This window comes from Macrotis lagotis, chromosome X (assembly GCF_037893015.1).
Source record: "Macrotis lagotis isolate mMagLag1 chromosome X, bilby.v1.9.chrom.fasta, whole genome shotgun sequence".
NCBI classification, from domain to species: Eukaryota; Metazoa; Chordata; class Mammalia; order Peramelemorphia; family Peramelidae; genus Macrotis; species Macrotis lagotis.
Genome location: NC_133666.1, coordinates 131,220,226 through 131,234,356, shown reverse-complemented (window position 1 = coordinate 131,234,356; position 14,131 = coordinate 131,220,226).

Here is a 14,131-nt window from a genome sequence, read left to right as displayed (position 1 = left end):
TTTTGTAGTGGCAAAGAATTGGAAATTGAGGGATACCCATCATTTGAGGAGTGACTGAACAAGTTATGGCATGTGAATGTGATGGAGTGATATTGTTCTATAAGAAATTATGAGTGGCTGGACTTTAGAGAAGCCTGGAAAGAATTGATGTTCCATGAATTAATGCTGAGGAAAGTGAACAGAGTCAAGAGAACATTCTACACATTAACATCAACATTGTGAGATGATCAATATGATGGATTCAGCTCCTATCAGCAGTTGAGATATCAAAGACAACCATGAAAGACTTGTTATGGACAATGTCATTCACATCCATAGGAAAAAAAAAACTAGTCTGAAAACAGAGCAAAGTAGACTATGTTTACTTTTAAAAAACTTCTTTTATGTTTTCCCTTTCTTTCTCATGTTTTTTTTCTGTTAGTTCTAATTCCTCTTTCCCAATATGACTAATGTAAATATGTTAACATGAATGTACATATACAACTTTTACCAGATTCTTTACTGCCAGGGATGAATTTTGAAAATTCATCATTGCATGTAATTGGAAAAAGGAAATAAAATTTCAATTAAAAAAAGTGACTTGTGGGGCCAGATTTGGGATTGGGTGCTCCTGACTCCAGGGCCAGTGCTCCATCCAATGTGCCACTTAGCTGGCCTTATTATTATTATTATTATTATTTTAATTTGAATTTTTTTATCTTTACTTTATTTCTCATGAGGGTCTATATTTTTGGGGGAGGGGTATTATGTTTACTATTTTTTTAAAAGTTTTTGCAAGGCAAATGGGGTTAAGTGGCTTGCCCAAGGCCACATAGCTGGGTAATTACTAAGTGTCTGAGACCGAATTTGAACTCAGGTACTCCTGACTCCAGGGCCGGTGCTCTATCCACTGCTCCACCTAGCCACTCATATGTTTATTCTAAAACAAGAATATTTTAATAATCTATTTAAAAACATTATTTGTACAAAAATAAAATAAATATAAATTTTAAAAAGTGACTTGACCAAGATTTTATAGCTAAGTGTCTAAATCTGGATTTGAACTCAGGTCTTTCTGATTCCAAGTTCAGGGCTCTATCTACTGCACCATCAGAGGCCTCTGGTAAGAGATTAAGATGCTTTTGGATCAAACAAATTCTATACAATAGGATTTGAACCAAAGGTTTCCTGACTCCAAGGTCCTCACTCTATTAACTATATCAAACTACCTCTCCAGGATGAATTAAGCCCAGAAAAAATTATAATAATCCCAGGTTGAAGAAAGTCTTGAAAAGTCTTTTATCTGTATTTAGAATCAATCAGCAAGCATTTTTCAAGAGTGCATATACTAATTAATGTATGTACATGATAAGAGGTCAGGAAGATGAATGTCGAACAGTAGGAGAAGTTCCATCTTTGGAATGAAGAAAATCAAGGTTCAAGTAGTTCCTCTGATACATACTGGTAATGAAGCCATGAACACATCCTTTAACTTCTTAGTGTTGCAGTAGCTAAGATAATTAAGTTTCAGAATATTCTACTGCTTTGGTAGATGGATTTTCCTGAGCAGGAGTTCTTGCTGGCAATAAAAATCATAGGTTTAGACCAGTGAACAAATAAAAAAACAAATGAAGGAATGAATAAATGAGTCACTGAATATTTTTGAGCAGAGAAATTGTATAACTATTTTCTGTGAAAGAAATGTTATTCTGGTTAATATAAAGCTAATATGAAGTATACATAAATAAATGAAATCCCCTCGATACCTGTTTGTAGGAACAGATCAAAGACAGAAGATGACCAGCTTCAATATTAACTGAGAAGGACTCTAATTTTTAGTTTGGATCAGAGCTAAGCAGAGAGACTTGAGGATGGAGCTCCAGGGTCTGGGAAATTCTGTCTGGGGATTTTGACTAAATAAAATGGATTAGTAAGCTTCAGAGCCACCCAGTCTGTGCTAGGTAGATTCATTTTATTTGAACTTCTGATTACTTTTATCATTGTATATTATATATGGATTTATTCCTGGAAAAGTTTTAGAACATATTATTAAGGAAATGATTTATAGGCACTTAGGAAGAAGTTGTGATCTCTAAAAACCAATATGACTTCATCCAAGAATAAGTCATGTCAAATTACTCTCAGTTTCTCTTCTGATAGGGTAACTAAACTAGAAGGTCAAGTGAAAACCATAGATGTAACATAGAGCTCAGAAAATTTGGCAAAATCTCAACTACTTTGCTTATGAATCAACTGGAGAAATGTGGGGCAGCTAGGTCCACAGTAGATGGGGTGCCATCCTCAGAATCAGAAAAATCTGACTCTGAGTCTTTTGACACTTACTGGTTGTGCCATCTTGGGCAAGTCATTTAAAGTCTCTGTGCCTCAGTTTCCCCATATGTAAAATTGAGATGATAACAATAGGGAAGTATGACTAGACAAGAGTTCTGCTGAGGGGGAAAAAGAGATCAATAAGTTTTAGTATACTGAAATCTCCGTATCAATATGAGTCAAGAGTGTGACAGGGCAGCCAAAAGAACTAATGACATCCCGGGCTTCATTACAAATGACATAATGTCTAGAGCAAGGATTTTATCATTTTTTTCATTTGTGGACCTCTATGGTAGTCTATGGACACCCCCATCTCAGAATAATATTAATTTCATAGAATATATAGACATACAAAAGAAACCAAAGGCTAGTGACAATATATGCAAATATATGTGTGTGTATATATATATATATATACACACACACATATAATCTACAAGACTATAAGATTCCATCAAACAAAATAACAAGGCTGAAAAAAATTGAAGAAAATATAAAGTACCTTTTAGGGGAAAAATGAATGACCTGGAAAATAGATCCAGGAGAGACGACCTACAAATTATTGGATTATCAGAAAGTCTGGATCAAAAAAGAAAGAATCTGGAAAACATCATGAAGGAAATTATGAGGGAAAACTGTCTAAATCTACTAGAACAAGATAACAATATAACTACTGAAAGAATCCACAAATCTCCGGAAAGAGAACCCCAGGATAAAAACACCAAGGGCTGTAATAGCAAATTCCAGAACTCTCAAATAAAGGAGAGAATATTGCAAACAGCAAAAAGAAAATGATTCAAATATAAAGAAAATATAAGCAGACTCACACAGGACCTATCAGCCTCAACACTGAAGAATCAGAAAACCCGGAATAGCATATTTTGGAAATCCAAGGACCTAGGATTGTACTACCCTGCAAAATTCATCATATACTGTCAAGGGAAAAGATGGATGTTCAACAAAAATAGAGGACTACCACAAAGACCAGAACTGAACAGAGAATTCAGTTGCCAAGTACACAACTCCAGAGTGCCATTAAAAAAAACAGGGAAATGAAAAGGGGAAGGAAAAAAAACAAAATAAAACAAATGTCGGTGAAGACTATCAAATTGTATACAACCAAAAAAATTGTATACAACCCTAAAGAGGAAGATATAACACTTCTAATTCTATAGAACTTTACTTCTCTTAGGGTAATTAAAGGGTGGAATATAACTGAAGAGTCTAAAGGCTATGGGTATAATTGGGTCTTATCTCTCAATTGAAGAGGTCCAAGATGACATCAATATATTTGAGACAATGGGGCTGCTAGGTGGTGTAGTGGATAAAGCACCGGCCCTGGAGTCAGGAGTACCTGGGTTCAAATCCGGTCTCAGACACTTAATAATTACCTAGCTGTGTGGCCTTGGGCAAGCCACTTAACCCCATTTGCCTTGCAAAAAAAAGGAAACCTAAAAAATATATATATCTGAGACAAAAAGGGCTGAAGAAAATCAGGGGTGTTAACTTTAAACTTAAGTTTCTCATTATTCTTTGACTCACTTTAATCACATGGTGCTTAGCTCCTTGTCTAATGAGGAAATCATAAACTGAGAAGACCCTGAGTCAGTGGCTCTGTTACTTACTATCATTTGTAAAGCTCTCAGTTGAGATCTCCAGATTCTCCCAGTACCTAGGGATCTTAAAGATTGTTAGTTAATTAGATCAGGGTTTGATTTAACCAATGCTTCACTTAACAAGTGGTTAAGTACCCAGGGTGGGGAGGAGAAGGTAAAGTAAGAGAGAGAGAGAATAGGCCTTGCTTCACTTAACAATGGAGGGGAAGGGGGAGGTAGAGTATGAAAGAAAATAGGCCTGGGGGGAGGGGCACAAATAGTTCAAGAAATGATATAGCTTTGGATGATACTTTGGCTCATGAGGAGGATTGTGTGTACTTGAAAGATATTTGAAAAGGGGTAAGGTAAAAAATGATTATAATTTGTTGCAATTTGAGTCAATGCTGCTTATCAAGCAATCAAGTAAACAATCTGTGATGATATCTTTATGACAATAAGCACTTATCAAACAATAAAATAATCAAACTGTGATTGATGATACCAGATTAATAATATTACAGCAATAAATAACACTAAGGGAAGAGGCACAAAGTTTTATAATTTTAGTAGGAAAGAAGGGACAATGTGAATGTTAAGTAAATTCTGTTCAATAGGTTTAGCCCAGTGAGGGAATAAGATACTTTCCCACTTGTATTTAAAAATCTAACTTAATCCAGAGGGGAAGGGGGGGGGGGCTAGGAGAAGAAAAGATAAGGGAAGAGGAAATGACAAAAGGGAAGGGAAAGTATAAGTGAAAATAAACTGGAAGTTAAATTTTTAAAAGAAAAGTCAAAGGGATACTCAAGATGGCAGAGAGAAGACAGGCACAGTTCTAAAGTCTCCTGATCTCTTCCCCATCTATCACATGAAACAAACCTCTTAAAAGAATTCCAAACCAGGAAACCCAGAAAGAAACACTAGGAGAGGAAAATCTACCTCAGGATTTGTCTCCCGCAGCAGCCTTGGCTGAGTACCTGCAGGTGAGTCTGGGCTCCAAGGGAAGATCAGCCCAGGATCAGCCAGATTGACAGCTGAATTGGAACCAGGAGTCTGAGGGCCCGAGAGCCGGACCTGCTGGATCAGCAGTGGGGCTGGATGAAAGGGGCTTGGGTCCGTGGGGAAGCAGAGGCACTGGTGTTGGTGCTGTCCTGCTGGAGCTTGGGGAAAGGGCTGTGGGGAGAGGTCTGGGGCAGGAGAGCTGCGGACGCCATCCCTGGGCTCCTCAGGTCTGAGAAACTCTGAGTCCACGCCTCCATTGCACAGAGGCCTCCTCCCAAACAAATGCAAACTAATTCTGCCTCGGGCCCAGGTGTGTGAGCAGAAGAACCAACCCAGCTGAGGAATGACCTCAGGCCAGGGTAAAGCCCACCACTGATTGAAGGCAAAAGAATTCAATAGTTCCCATTCCTCCCTTCTGGCAAAGGGAGAAGGCCTCTCAACTAAGGTCACAGACACTACAGAGAGGGCAACCAGCACCTCCTACAAGCCAGCCAGAAAAACTGTACTCAGTAAAGCCTTTAGCGATCCCAAGCCCAGGTGAACCAGCCCCTCCCAACTCAAGGTCTTAGCATAATGAAGAAGGGTCAGCAGAAAGGTAGATCCATAGAAAAATTCCTGGAAGAGAAAGACTCCAACTCAGAGAGACCTGGAACCTATGAGGAGAATACAATCTGGTCTCCAGCACAGAAAGACTTCCTTGAAGAAATAAGGAAGGAGCTTAAAAATCTGGGAGAGACAATACCTTGCAACAAGAAAACAAAACCTTAGAAAGTACAATTGGACAAACACAAAAGGAGAATAAATCTCTCAGATCCTCAAATGAGCAAATGCAAAAAGAAATTAATTCTCTCAAAACCTCAATTGGTCAAATGGAAAGCTCTTTCAAAAGTAGAATTGACCAATTGGAAAAGGAGTTGCAAAAGGTTAATGAAGAAAACTCCTTCCCCCAAAAAAGAACAGAGTCTACAGAAACTAATGACTCCATGAGACAGCAAGAGTCAGTTAAACAAAATCAAAAAATAGAAAAAATAGAAGCAAATGTAAAATACCTCATCAACAAAACTACTGACCTCGAGAATAGATCGAGGAGGGGCAACCTGAAAATTATAGGACTTCCTGAAAACATTGAAGAGAAAAAAAGCCTGGACTTAATATTACAGGATCTAGTGATGGAAAACTGCCCTGATATCATGGAATTGGAGGGCAAAGTAGTTATTGAAAGAGTACGTCGATCCCCACCAGAAAAAGATCCTAAAATGAAAACACCAAGGAATGTTGTGGCCAAACTGCAGAACTGTCAGATAAAAGAGAAAATCCTGCAAGCAGCCAAAAAGAAGCAATTTAAATATCAAGGAGCCACAGTAAGGATCATGCAGGATCCGACTGCATCAACTTTAAGGGATCGAAGGGCCTGGAACGAGATATTTCGAAGAGCACGGGAGCTTGGAATGCAGCCAAGAATCTACTTTCCTGCAAAGCTGAGCCTTCTCTTCCAGGGAAAAAGATGGACATTTAACAAAATGGGAGAGTTCCAAAAATTTCTGATGAAAAGATCAGAGCAAAAAAGAAAATTTGGATATCAAACAGGAGGTTCAAGAGACACATGAAAAGGTAAAAAAAAGGGGGGGTGGGTAGTAAAAGGAAAAAAATGCAATCCAGTAAGTTGAAACTGGCTATATTCCAGCATGGGGCGGGGAAGAGACTCTCATAAATCCTGAGAAATGTAACTCTAACAGAGAGAATACACCTAGCCAGAAATGATGGACATCCATGACCTATCCATGAGACTGCTATCTAATGGGATGTAACTGGCTTTAACCCCACTTGGGAGAAAGACTCTAATAACTCTCAGGAATTTTGACTCTATCCAATAGAATATACTGAACTAGAAGGGACAGACATTCAGAATTTTCTATGACCTAGACAGAATGATCTAAAAAAATACACTACCTCCCTAAAAAGGGGGACAGGAAAGAGACAGGAGGAGGGAGGGGATTGAATGGGACAAATCTCATTACACTAAGAGGTACAAAAACCCTATGGTAATAGAGGGGAAGAAGGGAGCAGAGAAGAAACACCTGAATCTTCTTCTCATCAGACTTGGCTTAAAGTCAACCTACACATACTCAGTTAACTTATAAAACATCTAACCTTTCAAGTATTAAAAGTGGAGGGGGGGATGGAGAAAGGGAAGGGGAGTGGGAGAAATAAGGGGAAATAACAAAAGGAAGGGAAGGGAAAAGGGAAAAAGGGAAAGGGGAAAGAAAGGGGAGGGTGTGATATAGGAGGACAAACATACTGAAGGGGGTGGTGTTCAAAAACAAAATACTGGGGAATATGGATAAGGGGTGGAAGGGGGAAAATACAAACAGAGGGAAGATAACACAGAGGGCAATAAAGAATTAGTAATCATAACCTTGAATGTGAATGGGATTAACTCTCCCATAAAACGTAAGCAAATAGCAGAGTGGATTAAAAACCAGAATCCTACAATATGCTGCTTACAATAAACTCATTTGAAGCAGAGAGATACATATAGAGTAAAGGTAAAAGGTTGGATCAAAATATATTTTGCTTCAGTTGAAGTAAAAAAAGCAGGGGTAACAATCCTTATCTCAGACAAAGCAGCAGCAAAAATAGATAGCGTTAAAAGAGATAAGGAAGGAAACTTTATCCTCCTAAAAGGTACCATAGACAATAAAGTCATTTCAATATTGAATGTATATGCACCCAGTGGGACAGCACCCAAATTCTTAGAGGAGAAGCTGAAAGAATTGCATGAAGACATAGACAGCAAAACTCTAATAGTAGGAGACCTCAACCTCCCGCTATCAGATCTAGATAAATCAAATCATAAAACAAACAAGAAAGAAATTAGGGAGGTAAATAGATTGTTAGAAAAATTAGATATGGTAGACTTATGGAGGAAACTGAATGGGGATAGAAAGGAATATACCTTTTTCTCTGCAGTACTTGGAACTTATACAAAATTTGACCATGTACTAGGACATAAAAACCTAATGATCAACTGCAGAAAGGCAGAAATAGTGAATACATTTTTCTCAGACCACAATGCAATAAAAGTCATATGCAATACTGGGCCAAGGAGATATAGACCCAGAGCAAATTGGAAACTGAATAACCTCATTTTAAAAAATGAGTGGACCAAAAAACAAATTATAGAAAGAATTAACCATTTCATCTTAGATAATGATAATAATGAAACAACATACCAAAACCTATGGGATTCATTCAAAGCAACTCTCAGGGGATATATTATAGCTCTAAATGCTTATATAAATAAATTGGAGAAAGAGGAAATCAATGAACTAAACATACAACTAAAAAAATTAGAGAAAGAACAAATCAAAAATCCCCAATCAAATACCAAATTAGAAATTTTAAAAATTAAAGGAGAAATTAATAAAATTGAAAGCAAAAAACCCTATTGAATTAATAAATAAAACCAAAAGTTGGTATTATGAAAAAACCAACAAAATTGATAAACCTCTGGTCAATTTGATTAAAAAAAGAAAGAAGAAAACCAAATTGCTAGTATTATAAATGAAAAAGGTGAACTCACCACCAATTAGGAAGAAATTAAAGTAATAATTTGCAATTATTTTGCCCAACTCTATGCCAATAAATTTGATAATCTAAGTGAAATGGATGAATATTTACAAAAATATAAGTTGCCCAGGTTAAATGAAGAAGAGATTAAATACCTAAACAACCCTGTCTCAGAAAAAGAAATTCAACAAGCCATTACTGAACTCCCTAAAAAGAAATCTCCAGGGCCTGATGGATTCACAAATGAATTCTACCAAACATTTAAGGAACAATTGGTTCTAATCCTATATAAACTCTTTGGAAAAATAGTTAAAGATGGAACTCTGCCTAACTCTTTCTATGAAACCAATATGGTACTGTTACCTAAACCAGGAAGAGTTAAAACAGAGAAAGAAAATTATAGACCTATTTCCCTGATGAATATAGATTCAAAAATCCTAAATAAAAGCTTACCAAAATGACTACAACAAGTCATCACTAGGATAATACATTATGATCAAGTAGGATTTATTCCAGGAATGCAGGGTTGGTTCAATATTAGGAAAATTGTTAGTATACTCAATCATAACCATAACAAACCTATCAGAAATCATATGATCATATCAATAGATGTTGAAAAAGCTTTTGACAAAATACAGCATCCATTCCTATTAAAAACACTAAAGAATGTAGGAATAAATGGACCGTTCCTTAAAATAATTAGCAGTATCTCTCTGAAACCATCAACAAGCACTATATTCAATGGGGAGAGGCTAGAGGCATTCCCAATAAGATCAGGGGTCAAACAAGGGTGCCCATTATCACCACTACTATTCAATATTGTATTAGAAATGTTAGCATTAGCAATTAGAGAAGAAAAAGAAATTGAAGGAATTAGAATTGGGAAGGAAGAGACAAAACTCTCACTCTTTGCAGATGACATGATGATCTACCTAGAGAATCTCAAGAAATCATCTAAAAAACTATTGGAAACAATTATCAATTTTAGCAAAGTTGCAGGTTATAAAATAAACCCCCATAAATCCTCAACTTTTCTATATATGTCTAGCAAGAAACAGCAGGAGGAGCTAGAAAGAGAAATCCCATTCAAAGTAACCTCAGACAGTGTAAAATATTTGGGAGTCTATTTGCCAAGACAGACTCAGAATCTTTTTGAAAACAGTTATAAAACACTTCTCACACAAATTAAATCAGATTTAAATAACTGGGCAAATATCAACTGCTCATGGATAGAGAGAGCTAAATAATAAAAATGACAATTCTACCAAAACTAAACTATCTGTTTAGTGCCTTACCAATCAAAATTCCAAAAAATTACTTTAATGAGTTAGAAAAGATTGTAAGTAAATTCATATGGAGAAATAAAAAGTCAAGAATTGCCAGGAGCTTAATGAAAAAAAATGCAAATGAAGGTGGCTTAGCACTACCCGATCTAAAATTATATTATAAAGCATCAGTCATCAAAACTCTGGTATTGCCTAAGAAATAGAGTGGTGGACCAGTGGAATAGACTAGGTGTAAAAGCAGGAGAGGAGTATAGTAATCTGCTGTTTGATAAACCCAAAGAGTCCAGCCACTGGGATAAAAACTCCCTCTTTGATAAAAACTGCTGGGATAATTGGAAGTTAGTATGGAAGAAACTTAGATTAGACCAACACCTCACACCTTTTACCAAGAGAAGATCCAAATGGTTACAGAACATAGACATAAAAAACAATACTATAAGCAAATTAGAAGATCAAGGACTAGTCTACCTGTCAGATCTGTGGAAAGGGGAACAGTTTATGACTAAGGTAGAGTTGGAGAACATCACTAAAAACCAATTAGTTGATTTCGATTACATTAAATTAAAAAGCTTTTGCACAGATAAAACCAATGTAATCAAGATCAAAAGAAAAGTAGTAAATTGGGAAACAATCTTTACAATTAATGATTCTGACAAAGGACTCATCTCTAAAATATACAGAGAACTGAGTCATATTTTTAAAACACAAAGCCATTCCCCAATTGACAAATGGTCAAAGGATATGCAAAGGCAATTTACAGATGAGGAGATCAAAGCAATCCATAGCCATATGAAAAAATGCTCTAAATAATTAATTATTAAAGAAATGCAGATTAAAGCTTCTCTGAGGTACCACCTCATACCTCTCAGATTGGCCAGTATGACCAGGAAGGATAATGATCATTGTTGGAAGGGTTGTGGGAAATCTGGGACACTATTACACTGTTGGTGGAGCTGTGAACTCATCCAACCCTTCTGGAGAGCTATTTGGAACTATGCCCAAAGGGCAACAAAAATGTGCATACCCGTTGACCCAGCAATACCACTACTGGGTCTACACCCTGAAGAGATGAGGAAAAAGGGTAAAAACATTACTTGTACAAAAATATTTATAGCAGCCCTGTTTGTGGTGGCAAAGAATTGGAAATCCAGTAAATGTCCTTCAATTGGGGAATGGCTTAGCAAACTGTGGTATATGTATGTCATGGAACACTATTGTTCTATTAGAAACCAGGAGGGATGGGATTTCAGGGAAACCTGGAGGGATTTGCGTGAGCTGATGCTGAGTGAGATAAGCAGAACCAAAAAAATACTGTACACCCTAACAGCAACATGGGAGTGATGTTCAACCTTGAAGGACTTGCTCATTCCATCAGTGAAACAATTGGGAACAAGTCTGGGCTGTCTGTAAAGGAGAGTACCATCTGTATCCAGATAAGGAGCTGTGGAGTTTGAACAAAGTACAAGGACTATTCCCTTTAATTTGGAAAAAAAAACCAGATATCTTATTGTCTGATCTGGTTACCTCTGAGAATTCTGTTCTCTTTAAGGATATGATTTCTCTCTCATCACACCCAATTTGGAGCAAGGTACAACATGGAAACAAAGTAAAGACTGATGGAGTGCTATCTGTGGGGTGGGAGTCGGGGTAGGGAAGCAAGATTGGAAGAAAATTGTAAAATTCAAATTATATCTGTAATAAAAAAAGGAAAAGAAAGTCAAAGGGGAAAGGTCACAAAATTTTGGTGAGGAGGAACAAGAAAAAGAAAAGAGAATAATACAAATGGAGAAAGATAGCATTGAGGAAAATACAGAATAAGTAATCTTAACTGTAAATGTGAATGGGATGAACTGTCCTATAAAATGGAGTGGATAGCAGAATAGATTAAAAACCAGAATCCTATAATATGTTGTGTACAAGGAACACTTTTGAAGCAGAGAGATATACACAGGACAAAAGTTAAAGGTTAGAGCAAAATATATTTATGCCTCAGCTGAAGTTAAAAAAAAAATCTGGGGTAGCAATCCAAATCTCAGATAAAATAAAATAAAAAATCAAACTAATTAAAAGGGATAAGGAAGGAAACTACAGCTTCTTAAAAGGCATCATTGATAATGAAGCTATATCATTACTAAACATGTGGGTGCCTAGTGGTATAGCATCCAAATTCCTAGAGGAAAAGCTAAGTGAATTACAAGGAGACATAGACCAGTAAAAAATTTAATAATGGAAAACCACAATTTCCTTCTCTCAAAACTAGATAAATCTAGCAACAAAATAAACAAGAAGGAAGTTAAGAAGGTGAATAAAATCTTAGAAAACTTAGATATGATAGACCTCTGGAGAAAACTTAATGGGGATAGAAAGGAATATAACTTTTTCTTAGCAGTATATGACACCTTCACCAAAATTAATCATGTACTAGCGCACAAAACCTTATATATTATAATCAAATGCAGAAAGGCAGAAATAATAAATACCTACTTCTCAGGCCATGATGCAATAAAAATTGCATGTAGTAAAGGGTCAGGAAAAGATAAACCAAGAACTAATTAGAAATTAAATAACTTTATCTTAAATAATCAAATGCTCATGGTTTATGACCAAACAAGAATTAGAGTACATTATAAACTGCAAAATGAATGATTTTGACTATATTAGATTAAAAAGTTTTGCACTAATAAAATCAATGCTGTCAAAATTAGAAGGAAAGTAGAAAGCTGGGAAACAATCTTCACAACTAGGAGTTCTGGCAAAGGTTTCATTTCTTAAAAAATATAGAGAATTGCATCAAATTTATAAAATCAAAGTCATTCCCCAATTGATAAATGGTCAAAGGATATGAACAGACAGTTTTCAAATGCAGAAATTAAAGCTATATATAATCATATGAAAAAAATGCTCCAAATCACTATTGATTAGAGAAATGCAAATTAAAACAACAATAAGGTATCATCTCACACCTATTAGATTAGCTCTGATGAGAAAAAGGGAAGATGATTAATGTTGGACAGGTTGTGGGAAGATTGGGACATTGATGCATTGCTGGTGGAGTTGTGAATGGATGCAACCTTTCTGGAGAACAATATGGAACTGTGCCCAAAGAGTAATAAAACTGTTCATACTCTTTGACCCAGAAATTCCAATTCTAGGTCTATATGCAGAAGAAATTATAAAAATGGGAAAAGTTCTACATGTTCCAAAACATTCGTAGCTGCTCTTTTTGTAGTGGCAAAGAATTGGAAACTGAGGGGATGCCCATCAATTGGGGAATGGCTAAACAAGTTATGGTACATGAATACTATTCTATAAGAAAACATAAATGGTCAGACTCTAGAGAAGCATGGAATGACTTATGGGATCTGATGCTGAACAAAGGCAGTAGAACCAATGTACACAATAACAATAACATTATGAGATCAACAACATTGATGGAAACACCTCTTCTTGGCAGTCCAGAGAGCTAAGTGACAACTGTATTTGACTGGCTATAGACGATTTTTTCCCCATCCAGAGGAAGAAAAACAAAACAAAACAAAATACAAAAGAAAGCAACCTTTCCAAATCTGATGAACATTTTATAAAAATTATCTCTTATGTATCTCTTTCCCTTAATCCTAATTCTTCATGCCAAAATTACTAATTTATAAGCATGTTTATCAAAATATGGATGTGATATGTTAATTTGACTATTCCCTACTGAGGGGAGGGGTGTGGGAAAGGAAGGTGGAGCAAAATATTGTATCTTGGAACTATGCATGTACATATGGATGAAAATAAACAAATTTGAAAAAAAATGTTGAAGGGAATGAGGGAAATCTTGGATATTAATGCATTGTTGGTGAAGTTGTGAACTGATCTAACATTTCTTGAGAACAATTTGGAATTATGCCCAAAAAACAATTAAAATGTCTATACCCTTTGATCAAGCAATACCAACAGTGGGTCTGTTTCCTGATAAGATCATGTAAAAGGGTAAAAATCGCACATGTACAAGTATATTCAAAACAACTCTTTTAGTAGAGCAAAGAACTGGAAATTGAAGGATTACCCATCATTTGGGGAAAGTTTGAACAAATTGTGGTATATGTAAGTGATGGAAAACTGATGTTTTATAAGAAATCATGAGGAACAGGATTTCAGAAAAGCCTGGAAAAACTTGCATGAATTGTTGCTGAGTGAGATGAGCAGTACCAAAAGAACATTATACATATCAACAATAATGTGAATTGATGATCAACCATGATGGACTTGCTCATTCTATCAGTGCAATAATCAGGGACAATTTTAAAGGATTTGTGATGGAGTATATCAGATGTATACAGAGTAGGAGCTGTGGAGTTTAAACAAAGATGAACATGTATTAATTTT